The 14,245-nt window shown below is 45.6% G+C and overlaps 1 protein-coding gene across 16 annotated transcripts in view; it reads left to right on the top strand.

Moving 5' to 3' along the window:
* LOC148478344 (receptor-type tyrosine-protein phosphatase F-like) overlaps positions 1–14,245 on the top strand; it is a 944,179-nt gene that overhangs the window by 676,406 nt on the left and 253,528 nt on the right. The window contains exon 1 of one of the 16 annotated variants that reach the window (XM_088455641.1): positions 3,657–3,737. The exons of 14 other annotated variants lie outside the window; for them this stretch is intronic. The gene's annotated coding sequence lies outside the window, so the exon portion shown is untranslated. Of the gene's footprint in view, positions 1–3,656; positions 3,738–5,915; positions 6,165–14,245 lie in introns of those variants that run through there. One more of the 16 variants, XM_088455642.1, reaches the window with a different exon arrangement.

The raw sequence follows: 14,245 nt of genomic DNA, 5'->3' as shown, positions 1-14,245 counted from the left end.
ACTTTAATGATGGTCGGGACAGTGATGACTAAGATTACTATACTCGTATTCAGGCCTGCAGAAAACATTTGGGACTATGGGCCTGATTCAGTGCCGCTCGTTCGCTCCGAGCGATATTTGCCCAACTGCACATGCGTACGGATCGTGATACGCTTGCGCGAACCAGTCAGCGCGGCCGAAAATAGTTTGTACGCTAATAGCGAATGCCTGCTATTTTGAGTGACAGAATGAGGCGTATGTGGGTGGTAACGGGGGAAGGTGCTTGAAAACGGGGAGTGGAGATCCGAACGCAGGCGTGCTTAAAGGTCAAAACGGGCGTTTTAAGGGTGTGCATAATTAATACAGCAGCGTCATTGACCACGTCACTGGGTTATTTTATAGTCAGAACTGCTCACAAGATTGTGGTAGCAAAAGCCAACCACAAGAATAGCGAGCAGTTCATACGCTGGTCGATGTACTCTATTAATCTAATAAATAGCGGACATGACGTAGGATGCGAGCAGCCAGGGGGCGTATTTTTTCAAAAAACGACCAAGTTTTTTTTCGCTCGTTCAGACATAGAGACGTGAACAGACCGCAAAGAGCGAACGGTTGATTTGAATAGCCACCCCTATTTTCTGGACGAACGACCGCAAATAGCGTCCGGCTCTGAATCAGGCCCTATAATCAATAAAGGAACCTGAAGTCTTACGTCAAATGAGATTAAGTCGAAACAGAGACTTTGTGGGGGGAGATCTGTCTTTAGTGAATACATAGAATAAACATTTTTTGTTGCTTTTGATCAGGAAGCAGCAATTTCATAATGTTTTTTGTTTTTTTGGGCAAGGTAGTGAGACTTCCCTTTCCCCATTCGCTGAATGCAGACACACTGAACAGAATCGATCCAACCCCTCCCTACACCTGGAGCCTCATTCAGAGATAGTGTGCATGAACCTGATGGTTTGCGTACATCGCCGTTGGTAGGAGGTCTGCACATGCGCACAATGTCTTCTGCACATGTCCAAGCCTCTACCTGTGAGTCCGCTTGCAGTGTCTCCAGGCTGCAGCCTGTCAGTCATTTTGGGGGTGGGGAAGGGGTGGTTGCCGGCCAAATTTCCCTGAAATAGGGTCTGCATCGCAAATCGCAGATTTCCTGACTTCGGCTACGCAGGTACGACGGCCATTCTGAGGAGCTGACGGTTGCGATGGTTATCCAGTGCTGAGTCTTCGGGCGCAGCATTCGGATCTGCTATGCTGTCAGGAGGCGTCTTTTGTCCTCAGGTGCCTCTTGCTGCAATAGTATATTTTTGCATCACTGCTGAGTCCAAAGACTGTGGGCCTGATTTCAGAGCCGCTCGTAAGCGGCCGCTCGTTCGCTCAGAGCGATGTTCGCACATCTGCGCATGCGTATGGGTCGTAATGCGCATGCGCCAACCAGTCATTGCGGTCAAAAATCGAGCGCTCGCAAAATAGCGAGTGCCTGCTAATTTGAGTGACAGGATGAGGCGTTTGTGGGTGGTAACAGGGGAAGGTGCTTGAAAACGGGGAGTGTAGATCCGAACGCAGGTCAAAACAGGGGTTTTACGGGTGTGCATGATTAACAAAGCAGCGTCATCGACCACGTCACTTGGTTGTTTGTTAGCCTGAACTGTTCGCGTGATTGCGGTAGGAAAATCCTACCACAAGCACTGCGAGCAGTTCAGATGCCTTTTGATGTACTCGATTAATCAAATAAATAGCAGAGATGACGTAGGATGCGAGCGCATGTTTCGTTCGCTCGCTCAGACATAGAGGCGTCAACAGACCGCAAAGAGCGAGTGCTCAATTTAAATAGCCGGCCCCTTTTTCTGAATGAGCGAGCGCAAATAGTGTCCTGATTCAGAGCTGCTCGCTAGCGCCGGGTGGTTTGCGAACGCGCATGCTTCGTTCTGAACTACTCTGTGCGATCGCAGGCCGCTCGCACGCCCAGCAAAGACAGCCCAGTGAAATGAGTGACAGGAGAGGCTGTTTGTGGTTGGTAACAGGGGCAGGACACTAGTAACGGGAGTGGAGGTGCGAACCCAGGCGTGCCTGCGTGTTTCAACGCCGTTCACTTGCCTGTTTTTTACACTGAAATCCTCGCGGTGCTTGCGGCAGGGTAAGGTAACCACAAGCGCTGCGATCACTACCGATGGTGCTCGATGTATCAATGTTTTAATACACTTTCTGGAGATGACGTGCGCTAGTGGGTGTCTCTACATAGGCTAATGGGTGTCAGCATACACAGAGCAATCGCTCGCACAGCCAAAGTGGGTGTGCTTATGCCTTGGTGAGCGATCGCTTCCCATGGCGTCACTTTGAAAAATTTGCATACGCTGGCTGCGAGTGGCTCTGAATCAGGTCCATAGTCTGCTAGCGGGAGCTTCCTGTGATCAGTAAGTAGGGGGCCGGTGCCATCACCTGGACTGCCGGTTGGCCTGGCTGCTGCCCTCAGTAAATGAACTCTAAGGGTCAATGTTTATTACAGCATTTATAGTAGATTACTTTTATTATCAATGTCGCTATGGCTAAAAAGTGTGACTGATGGCTAATGTATGCCTATATGACCGATATGTGCTGTGAAACACGATACTATTATACTATTATATGTGAAATATCCCATACTTTGAAATCGATGCCTCTCGCCCCATGGGGTTTGGTGCTGATACTGTTACATGCTCTATGTAAGGCCCGGGTAACCTAACTCCCAGACGTGCTTCTCTCAGATAGCTTAGTAGACTCATTCCAACATAATTACCAATGTAAGCACTATTTCTGCCTTCCTGTGTGTGCTGGGATCGTACAGGACTAAATGCCTTTGCTTGTGAGCTGCACTTGGATGCTGGGAGTTGTAGTGCAGCCAGGCGTTACCTAGATAATGTCCCATGTAACGCAATGTACAGATGTTACAGCACAGGATACACTGATTCTCACACATGGCTTCAGATAATAATGAATGAAACCTGGCTGGATGTGGGATCCATGTGGGAAAGATTTCTGGACTGTACAACCTGACTATATATATGATGGGAGGTGCTACCTGATGAGACTAATGTGGGATCCCTAAACGGTTTCACTTATAAGAAGGTTAACAGTGTGATTTTTGGGGTTCAGCCTGGGTACCCAACGAAGGGCATTTATCTGAAATGAGAGAGCTCTTTATGATAGTTGCTGTTCAGAAAGTAGGAGAGATCTAAGAGGGGATTAGGTTTGTGCACACACTTCAGGCATATTGGGGGTGGGGGGAGCTGCAGTAGTTTCTGGTCTCTCTCAGACTGTGAAAGTGTAAAGGTCTCCTGGGCTCCATAAGGAGGACACATTCTCCCCAGTCCCTGGAAGAGCAAACAGGAGGCAGGGAGCGAGAGAGTCTGAGTTTCTGTGCATTCCTGCAGAGGGGGCTCAGTGGCTGCTGCCCCCGCCCACAGGGCTTTGTGTGCAGGACAAGTATCTCTGGGAGTTACAATAGATACATTTGTTCCCATGCACCACCCTCCCCCCACCTGCACAAAGGGAATAGCAGTCTTGTCCTAACATGAGAGCTGGGCAAAGATAGACCACAACTGCTAATAAAAGTTTTCAGGGTGGGGGGAGGAGGGGGCCGATTTCTGCAGGTGCCACGCCCATCTGCGGGCGGGGCAGTGCTATGGGGCACTGTGCTCTGTCGCATCAGGTCAGCTGGGTGTATGGCAAGTGTACCTGTCCTGGATAAGGTCCCGATGTGTCTGCCAGGGTCACTCCAGGTACGTGTCAGAAGTAGCTTGCATCCTGCAATCATGGCTATATACTGATGTCCTGATACACCCAGAGCTGTAATACCTTATGTCTAATACAGGTTTATATAGACTCAACAAACTTCTTATAGGGGTGACAAGGTTTTAATGATGTGATTGATAAACTAGGAATTCCATGTGTCTCTTCCCAGTATGAAGTGGAGTTTCTTCTGCTCTCCTCATTGCTTGTCTGATATTTTTGCTGGTAGAATGTTAATTCAATGTCACAGTACTGACAGATAATCCATTACATACCACTTTTACCCTGCAAGTCAGGTGGATCAGGAAAGAATGGATATGCTGTATACAATTGTTTACTGGAACACTGCAGATATTCAGGAAGTAATGGATCAGTATTATAAATCCAATTCATTATTTCGAAAAGGTGCTGTGATTTTGATGTCAAATTAGGTCTAAATGTCCCCAAATGGCTGCGTGTATAAAGGATCTGTACACTTAATGCCTTGGTGATGTCAGTAGTTTAAATTGTCCATCCTACAATATAGGATAGCTGCTGCCCCAACTGCCTATGAATGACCACAGCTCTTTATAGTGCCGAGAAATCGTGCCACAGCGGAACAGAGGGAGCTGTCACAAAGAGGTCACCATCTATTTTTCACGGGCTGCATATGTTAATGAGTGGTGTGCTCGCTTCCAGGATTCTATGGGAACATGAGGTTTATAAAGTCTTATGAGGTCTGGGATCACAGGATCATCCGGGATGGGTCACTGTTTATACAACACTAGATTTCCTGGATCAAATCTATCTTCAAGGACAAGAGTGCCTTTGTACCATGCTGTAGCCCACTCCACCGGCCAGGACAGAATAGTTTACAGAGATATCACTTCAGATCGGAGTGACTTATTGCACAGTGAACAGTGATGGAAACTCCCAGCATCGCCGTTACATAATCCAGATAAAAGATGGATATTTGGGAATGCAGAGCGGCTTGTACTTGGCAAGTTAAGAGAGGGGCTAAATCAAAGTGTGACCCTCCCAACAGTCTTATCAATGTGCCGGCTCAGTCTTATATGCTACAAAATCCTCCACAGAGAATTGTTCTTCTAATCCCTCTGCCTTGGGAGAGCTCAGCCTTTCTTGCTCACAGTACAGGTCTTAACCCTTCCAGGTAATACACTTTAATGTTCAATACACACTGATGTGGTACGATGCTCCCAGGCTTTACAGGACCAGTATTCAGGATGAGAAGGCCAACGCATGGAATTGTGGGTAGAGACATGCAAAATAATATGAATATTATACATGTATGTACTGTTTAAGACCTCGCGCAGCAGAGCTGGCATGCGCACCTTTTGAGCAACTGCGTGCGTTTTTCAGTTGTAAGCACCTCTCACGCATCTCCACTTGCGGCAACCGGGTGTTCGCACATAAGCCGAGTGTTCCGCAAGCGGGTAGGTGAACTTGCGGGCTGTTAAGTGTTGTGCGTACGCAGAGATCCCGCCTATTTCAGATAGGGCTGGTGCAAATGACCACCAACAGTGGTGGCGTCCGCTTTCACAAGCGGATGTATAGGGGCAGCGGCGCGGTCGCATAGATGCGTCCATCTCTGAATGCAGACGGAAACCCTCGTTTATGTCCAAACCAGCATCACAGCCATATTGTGTGTGACGATGAGCCGCCTTTGCTGTGTAGTTGAGTGTGAGCTATATAAAGATGGCTGGCTGTAGTGTCTCCCCTAAGATCAGAACTTTTTCTTGGATAAATGTAAATTTTGATCGGCGACCGCAAAGAATACAGACCCTGTGGTCGGTGATCAATATGTGTGCTAGCTCTACCCATGTCTATGCGTAGCATTTCTCAGTCATACTGTGTGTCGTGGTTGGGGGGGGGGGCAGCTGGCAATTGGAGCACCCCAATAAAATTTTGAAAAGTTTGCAATATAATCAGGCCTGTATGTTAGGTGTAGATGTTCTATAAGAGCCCCGATTAATTTTACCAATAGGAGATCCCTACTCCTACGTTTGCTAATCAAAGCCATAGTATCCAGTTATTAATGGATGATCTGTCCTAGCTCTCCAGTCTTTGAGGCAAAATTGGAGGCGTCGCATTTGTTAGATCTCTTGCCACATTGTCAGCACGTCATATCACTGCGCTGGGTCATATCACTGCGCTGGATACGGGATGAGGGGAGATTGCTGCAAGTTCTTTCTGTATAAAATATACTTGGAAAAAGACAAGTACCTAAAAAGTTCTCAATTCCAGATATTTGCCAATGGATGTTTTCAGCTGTAACGTGTGTGAACTAGTCTGTCCCTGGCCTGTGTGGGGGGCGGCTGACCGGTGCTGAATGGGAGGACAGTCATGAGCGCCCATTTTCCAGCATGTCTGCCCCCCACGCCATGGATCCTCTGCTGTCTGAGCACAATGCATATACAGTATGTTTGCTTTTATAAACCATGAGGTTTATTTATTACTTAACAGGCTTTTACATATATATATATATTTTTTTTAATTATAGATCAGATTTTCACTAGCTCACATATTACTAGATCATCTATTATTTTATAAGATTGCATATTATGCAGCGCTTTCTAGAGACTATTTAGTCTCTGACGTCAGCGGTTTCGTTAGAAGCATTTCTATTCTAATTTTATGTTATTTTAGGACACAGAACACAGTTCACGTTACTGGTGTTACTTGTGCTATAGCAGCTCTTAACATTGGGGTCTATATACTAAGCCGTGGAGAAAGATAAAGTACCAATCAATCAGCTCCAGACTGACACTCTACAGACTGTTTTGTAAAATGACAGGAGCTGATTGGTTGGTACTTTATCGGTGTCCATTTTATCTCTCTCTCTCCAAGGCTTAGTACATAGACCCCTGAGTCAGTATGAGAGTGGAATCTTTTTGGTGCAATGACTATGTACCCTGGGCAGGATCTCTAGGATGCCGCCTGTTAATTTGGTCAACCAAACAATCACCTCTGACATGCTGGGGAGAATTTCTAAAGCAGCGGCTTCTGTAAAGCCGCTGCTTTCCGGCGGGTTGCACGAGCATATTTTAAAACTGCACCCGCAGTCCTTGTAAAGGCGGGCAACCTGCCGGGAGGCAAAATCCGCTGTTTCCTAAATTCTCTCCTCTGTTTCACTGACGTATTTTTAAGGCCTGAGGGTAACCAGCCTTCGCCCCTTCCTGCTTAATTTTAATATTCAAATTAAGGGTTGTATATCTGGCAGAGGTGTGTCTTTTTTTTTTTTTTTGTTCTTTTCCAGTCTCGCATTTCAGAGGTCTGCACCTTGATGTGAATGGTTTATGGTCCCAGGCCCTTGGGCCGGAGCAGAGACGTAATAAAGTGTGAGCTATCCCAGATCACAGCGCACACCCTGGGGCCCAGTAGAAAAACAGATGGTGCTGCGTAGACTGTAGCTCTGTATCCTCACACCGTTCCCACACTCCTGTCCGGCTGTACAGGTCCCAGCAGAGAATTACTGAAATACCCACCAATGTGTACTAAATGCAGAGCACTGTGTAATAAGTTCCACATGGCCGATGTAAACCTCTGCACTCGCAGGGAAATGTAGCTTAATTGTAAAACCTCACAACATATATTGTGTGTGTGTGTGTGTGTGTAAATATTGCATGAACAGCAAATAAAACCGGTTCTCTCAAGGGTAGCAGTGAATGGTGGGTGTAGGAATTGGCTGTGTGCTTGTAAGCGTGTTACCTGCTGGGCTGTCTACGTGAGCCGTGGCACACGATTACTACACATACTGCCGTTACATGTTTGCATTGGAAATGGGCATGCTTAGTAAATATTGCATTAGATCTCAGATAGCAGCATCAGGTAGTGATAAACTGGAATGTGGGATTGTCTATGAATTAGTTTTATCTGTGGTTTTTATTCCAGTGTTGCCCGGAGCAAACTGTTTTTCACAGATCCCCCCCCTGTACCAACAATTGTGGCTAATTCACTCCACTGTAGTCTTGCAGTTTTTGAAAGGAAGACATTAATTTTTGCTGATGGATTTATGGGTGAGTCAGAATATGTATCCAGCTACTGTATGTATGAAAAAGACTTTTCTTGCCCTGTAGATGAAAAGCAATTTCTCAATCTCCTCCTTTTCCCTACCAGACGTGAGGTCATCCAGACATACGCTTTCTGGACTGCGCAAAGGTCGCCTTTTATGACCACAATTTTCTCAGCTGTAATATCTGATTGACGTCAGCAGCAAAGATACCACTAGGTGTTCGTGCAGTGAACCGACCGGTGTATTCGTTAATCATTCACCTTGAACAAGCGCACAAACTCTGTCCAACTCATTCCCGTCCCAGTTACTTACTTCACTGATCATTAATAGTTCCAATTACTGAGGTGGCATCCCTGATGCTGTGTAGAATACTGGGTGCGTTTTTATATAACTTTTGCATACATTTTTGAACACTGATTTGAATTTGCATGTCTGCTTTGTAACTTGAAAAAAAAAAAATGCCTGTTGTATGTGATCAAAGTTTTTGTACCGATTTTTGGTCTGTGCGTGCGCAGAGACCATGCGGATTCTGCAGAATTCCGTACGCCAAACTGACTCCCGCCATCATCACTTTGAAAGTCCTTGCTATAGATGTACAGTAATACATTGTTTATATGAAATAAAGGTCCCACAGACATAGCTGCCGTATGTTACTCCTGCTGCTTATAGGCCATCAAAACCAAGATGGCAGCTTCCTATATAGGCAATAGAAATATCCTGGTTGATTGTTTGTTATTTTTTTTGCTCACAGCAGCTTGTACTTATGTTCTACTGACTAGAAGGTAGAAAATAAGCCTTAAAAACAATATTTGCCTTGTGAATTTACAATGCTCGGGCGTTCTATATGACCTAAAATATCTATATTCTGTATTAAAGATCACAGTTGCTGCCTTATCCACTAGATGAGACAAATGAGTGATGGAACGATTACCACATCGTAATCGTTCAATCGCTCATTAATCATTCATTAATCGTGCAGTAAAATGTGAAACGACCAGCGATGCGCGCTCCTGCTGGTCGTTGTCAGCGTCTGTCATCGCCTGAACATGCAGGCCAACCCGCCGAGATCGTCAGGTTACGCATGTTCGGGGATGAGGGAGGGTGCCTGCACTGAGCGAGATATCATTTAGTGTGGGCACATTATCCACTGCACAGGATGGTGAACAATTACAATGTTGTAATCGTACAGTCGTTCCACTCTCGTCTAGTGGATACGCACCTATAGTCACATGTTGTGTATACCGTAATCTGTTCATAAATCTGTTATTGCAGGGCATAACTGGGTGTAACTACTTCATTTTGGCCAAATACAGAAGAGCGCAAGGGATTAGTTTTCTTTAATTTAGATTTTTTGTTGGACCTAATAGAGCATAATCAGTGTTTTTAGTTTTTACCAGTTTAAGATGGTAGCGTACGTCAGTGCCCCTGATACTGGTGAGGCTGCCATTGGCTGTTGGCTGCACTGGCGTAAACCAGCTCGCATGCTAACTCCTCTGCTCCAATCATTTTCTCATTCTCTGTTCATGTCTGTTCAGCTCAGATGGAAATTACTTTAAGCTGCATCTGTATCTGATTCTGGGGTTGTAACGATGGGCTAATTAGTCGTCTTAATTGGAACGTGTCACAAGTCAGCAGAGGAAGACTCTGGCGCGGAGATAATTTAGTCAGGGTTGCATGTGATAACTACATGAATTAACCCCTCTGTGTCTCTGTATTGCCTGTTGCCGTCCTGCGACATTTTGCCTTGTGTTTACGGTTTACAGCCGCTGCTGATAGATGTCAGACTTTCTGTAAATATGCTACTAATTAGCACTGTGGATCTTGGCATTTCTGTGGATTTTTGGATGCACTCAGACTTTTCTTCTATCACGCCTTTATTGGGGGGTTGATGATGCCACTTCCTGTTCATCTTTTCTTCATTAGGGGGCGACCACCGTTTAATCAGCCAGCCGGTGCGCTCCAGGACAAATCCTTATTGAAGGCCTCGTGGAGTGTTAAAGACCTCCGCGTAATGTAGTCGTAGTTAGTGATCTAGAATGCTGATTGTCTAGTATTGCAATACATCTGTAACTCATTCAGAAAGGTTTGTCCAATGTTGCTGAAGCAGAAAATTATCACAAACTGTTGGTAGCCCGTAATATTGATCCAGGAGTTAATTTTGGCTTGGCAAAAACCAATACTGAATTTTAAAGGTTTTATATATATTTTTTTTTTTTTTTCACAATTAGCAGGAAATCTGATTAGGCAATATTTGCTCATTGTGATTTTTTTTAAATAATTGGAGTCCTCTACGTATCTAGTAGTGTGGTCAGGCCATATTAAGATTGGGTGTGATTCTGACATCCATTAGGTCCTTTCAGATTACAGTGTGTATGGGGCCAAAGAGAATAGTGATAGTAAGTGATCAGTATCTATCAGATATCCATCAGTATGGCAGGAAAATTCACTTGGACTGTTAGCGCATATCGCGACGTGTGCCGCCATTGTAAGACCATACTAACTGTGCCACATAGAAGGAGATCTGCCCATATAGGGGCACCTTCAGATTATTTATGGAGACCTTGGGGTTTATTCATTAGAATATCAGGTCACTGCCCAGAGAGCCTTAAGCTGGGTACACACTTTTACGATGGCAGGCTGATCGGGTAAAACTGTCCCGATCAACCGTGCAGTCTGTCCCCGGTGTGACCCCCTCCAGCCGCGTACACACTGTGCAGACATAGCATAGTGTGTACGGGCTTCTATGGGATCGGGAGGTCGAACCGATAAATATTAAACCGTACAGATGCGACCTCTCGATCCCGACCGTTGTAGGAGCGTTAAAAGCCGTTTATCGGCTCACGCTCTGGCATCGGGACATGGTACACACCTATACATTCCAACGGCCGTTCTCTCGACATTGGATGTACGGCCCGATGATTGTATAGGTGTGTACCCAGCTTAACTGTATAGTTTAATAACTACTATTAGTGTCACTTATTCAGTTTTACCATTAGTGGCTGCTGTCGTATGATCCGTGTTGGCATGGCTGTTATATTATTTAGTGTCCCCTCAGCTCTTCATGTGTCACGTTCCTTAGTGTCCCCTCGGCTCTGTGTATCACGTTCCTTAGTGTCCCATCAGCTCTGTGTGTCACATTCCTTAGTGTCCCCTCAGCTCTCTCTGTCATGTTCCTTAGTGTCCCCTCAGCTCTTCATGTGTCACATTCCTTAGTGTCCCCTCAGCTCTTCATGTCACATTCCTTAGTGTCCCCTCAGCTCTCTGTGTCACGTTCCTTAGTGTCCCCTCAGCTCTGTGTGTCACGTTCCTTAGTGTCCCCTCAGCTCTCTGTCATGTTCCTTAGTGTCCCCTCAGCTCTTCATGTGTCACATTCCTTAGTGTCCCCTCAGCTCTCTGTGTGTCATGTTCCTTAGTGTCCCCTCAGCTCTCATTGGTGGGAATTCAATTGTATTTTTTCAGCATTCTAAGTAATGTGCGCCCGACAGAGCAAATTAAATGTTGCTCCAATCAGGCGTGAATGCCGCGGGCCTCCACATTTCCGCTTGCAGCCTGCTGAGGTGGCGATCATAAATGTGTAAAAAGCTTGTCTTTTGGGTGATCAAATGTCACTTTTCATGTCGTGCCCATTAGTTTAGACTGTTTTAGCTGCTTTTTGCGGCTAAACCCGGTGCTTGTGTTTCTTAGTGTCCCCTCACTTCTCCGTGTGTTGCATTTCTTAGTGTCCCCTCACTTGTCTGTGTGTTGCATTCCTTAGTGTCCCCTCACTTCTCCGTGTGTTGCATTCCTTAGTGTCCCCTCACTTGTCCGTGTGTTGCATTCCTTAGTGTCCCCTCACTTCTCCGTGTGTTGCATTCCTTAGTGTCCCCTCACTTCTCCGTGTGTTGCATTCCTTAGTGTCCCCTCACTTCTCCGTGTGTTGCATTCCTTAGTGTCCCCTCACTTCTCTGTGTGTTGCATTCCTTAGTGTCCCCTCACTTCTCTGTGTTGCATTCTTTAGTGTCCCCTCACTTCTCTGTATATTGTAGTTGCATTCTTTAGTGTCCCCTCAACTCCCCATGTGTCCCATTCATTGTTTCTCCATGTGTTCCATCCATTAGTATCCACTACAAATTTGGGATGTGTCATGGTCTGAGTCTTATATATTGGGATATGTTAGTATTTATGGCCAATGTCTTACAGCCTTCTCCCAGTCCAAAGCACCTTACATTTGCCTCACTCATTAATGGAATATCCTCTGTAATGGTAAAATGATGCAGGCTTTCCACAAAGAGACTTATTACTGAGTACATCACTGCCCCAGCTTCCCATCCCCCTTCCTTAGCGTCGATAAGCCCTGTGACAGGGTCTAACCAGGACTGCAGGAGCCATGTAAAAACCGTGCGATTTCCCGGGAATAAGATGGCGGAAAAAACGGCTAAACCTGACGCCATTCACAAAAGTTCTGTTAACAAATCGCCCAAGTATCTTACATTATGAAGCTTTTCTTCCTTACCTTGTTTGAACTTCAGGCCTTAGTAAAACTGCTTTAGCGAGAAATTCTTATCGGCATAAATAACCTGGATTTTCCCAATTGTTCTCTCAGAACCGTTCACATGCATTTCAATAATTATATTTTCCTTTTTAGATTCTTGCACAAAGCGAGCTTTACATCTTTGATAAGAAATAACATCAGTCTAATCCTGACAGGTAGACACACATCATCCCGCCAGGCTGGCAGCTCCTTTGCTCATTATGTTACAGATGGGGCGGGGGGCTCCGCCAGCGCCCCTCCAACCCTAAAATAATGGAATAAAACAACAAATCAGAATCTGCAACATACAAACACATTTTTGCAATGTGATTGTAAGCTCCTAGAAATAACACGCGAATGTGGCTTGATTTAGATTGAGGGGATAATGTGACAGTCGTTTCTCGTGTTCTAATATTTAATCACGACAATAAGAATTTTGCACAGACAATGGTGGATACATTATTCTCTGCCCCCCCTACATAACATACGTTTCCGATGCTCCCCAGTGGATTCTGAGACATCGGCCTACCTATTCCCATGGATACCTGCCACGGCTAAGCCTGTCACCTAGAAATACAGTGTATTATATTTATTATTTATTTATTAACAGTTTCTTATATAGCAGCATATTCCGTTGCGCTTTACAATTGTAAGCATTAATAGAACAAAACTGGGTAATAACAGACAGATATATAGGTAGGAAGGCCCTGCTCGCAAGCTTACAATCTATAGGGAAATAGGCATTGATACACAAGGATAGGTGCTATATATTGCATTTGGTTCAGCCAGACTGCACAGTTTCTTGGTTGGCTGCATGATCCAGTCACACAGGAATATTATATAACAAATCGCACCTGGGGGTGTGGGCTTCATCTGCCGTTGTATAAAGTAATTCCTCACAGTGAGTTGGTTTATTAGGACGGAGGCATGCAGATAACTTTTACATCCACAGTCAGTGTGCTAATGTACTAGAGATTATGGGCCTGAGGAGCTCATTCAGACGCGGACGCTAAGCTGCGCTCACACGCAGCTAAAAGGGGCCGGGTATGCAAATGCCGCGACCACGCTGGTGTTTGGACGCCCTCTGTCTTAAAGAGCGATGGCAGAGCGAACGCACGCCGGTATAAAGACTCCCACTTTTCTCTCTTAACACACGTCATCTCTAGGAGCTGTAGGAACAATCGGAGCTGCACGCAACGCTTGAGGTAGACCTTATCCCGCAAGCACTAAAAACAATGCAGGCAGAAAAACAACCAAGTGACGTGTACAATGACACTTCTTTGCTAATTATGCACACCCATAAAACTTCATTTTGGCGCCCAGACACGCCTGCGTTCGCAACACCGCTCCCCCGTTCACAAGCACCTTCCCGTTACCACCCACAAACTGCGTTATCTGTCACTCAAAATAGCGTCCATACTACGAGCGCACGATTCCCGAGCACACTGAGTGACACACACATGCGCATATGGAGATATAAAATTTAATTTCTTAGATAACGAACCTTGGCCCTGATTCAGAGCCGGTCGCTATTAGCGCTCGCTAGTTCAGAAAAAGGGGGTGGCTATTCAAATGAACCGTTCTCTCTTAGCGGTCTGTTGCCGCCTCTATGTCTGAACGAGCGAACAAAACATGCGGTCGTTTTTTTTATAAAAACGCCCCCTGGCCGCTCGCATCATCCGTCATGTCCGCTATTTATTAGATTAATCGAGTACATCGACCAGCGTATGAACTGCTCGCTATTCTTGTGGTTGGTTTTTCCTACCACAAATTTGCGAGCAGTTCCGACTATAAAATAACCCAGTGACTTGGTCAATGACGCTGCTGTATTAATTATGCACACCCATAAAACGCCCGTTTTGACCTTTAGGCACACCTGCGTTCTGATCTCCACTCCCCGTTTTCAAGCACCTTCCCCTGTTACCACCCACATACGCCTCCTCCTGTCACTCATATTAGCAGGCATTCGCTATTTA

Source organism: Taudactylus pleione, unplaced genomic scaffold (assembly GCF_031769625.1).
Source record: "Taudactylus pleione unplaced genomic scaffold, aTauple2 ptg000662l, whole genome shotgun sequence".
Taxonomy (NCBI): domain Eukaryota; kingdom Metazoa; phylum Chordata; class Amphibia; order Anura; family Myobatrachidae; genus Taudactylus; species Taudactylus pleione.
The sequence above is the reverse complement of the archived record's forward strand: the minus strand, read 5'-3'. Positions and strand labels throughout refer to the sequence as shown.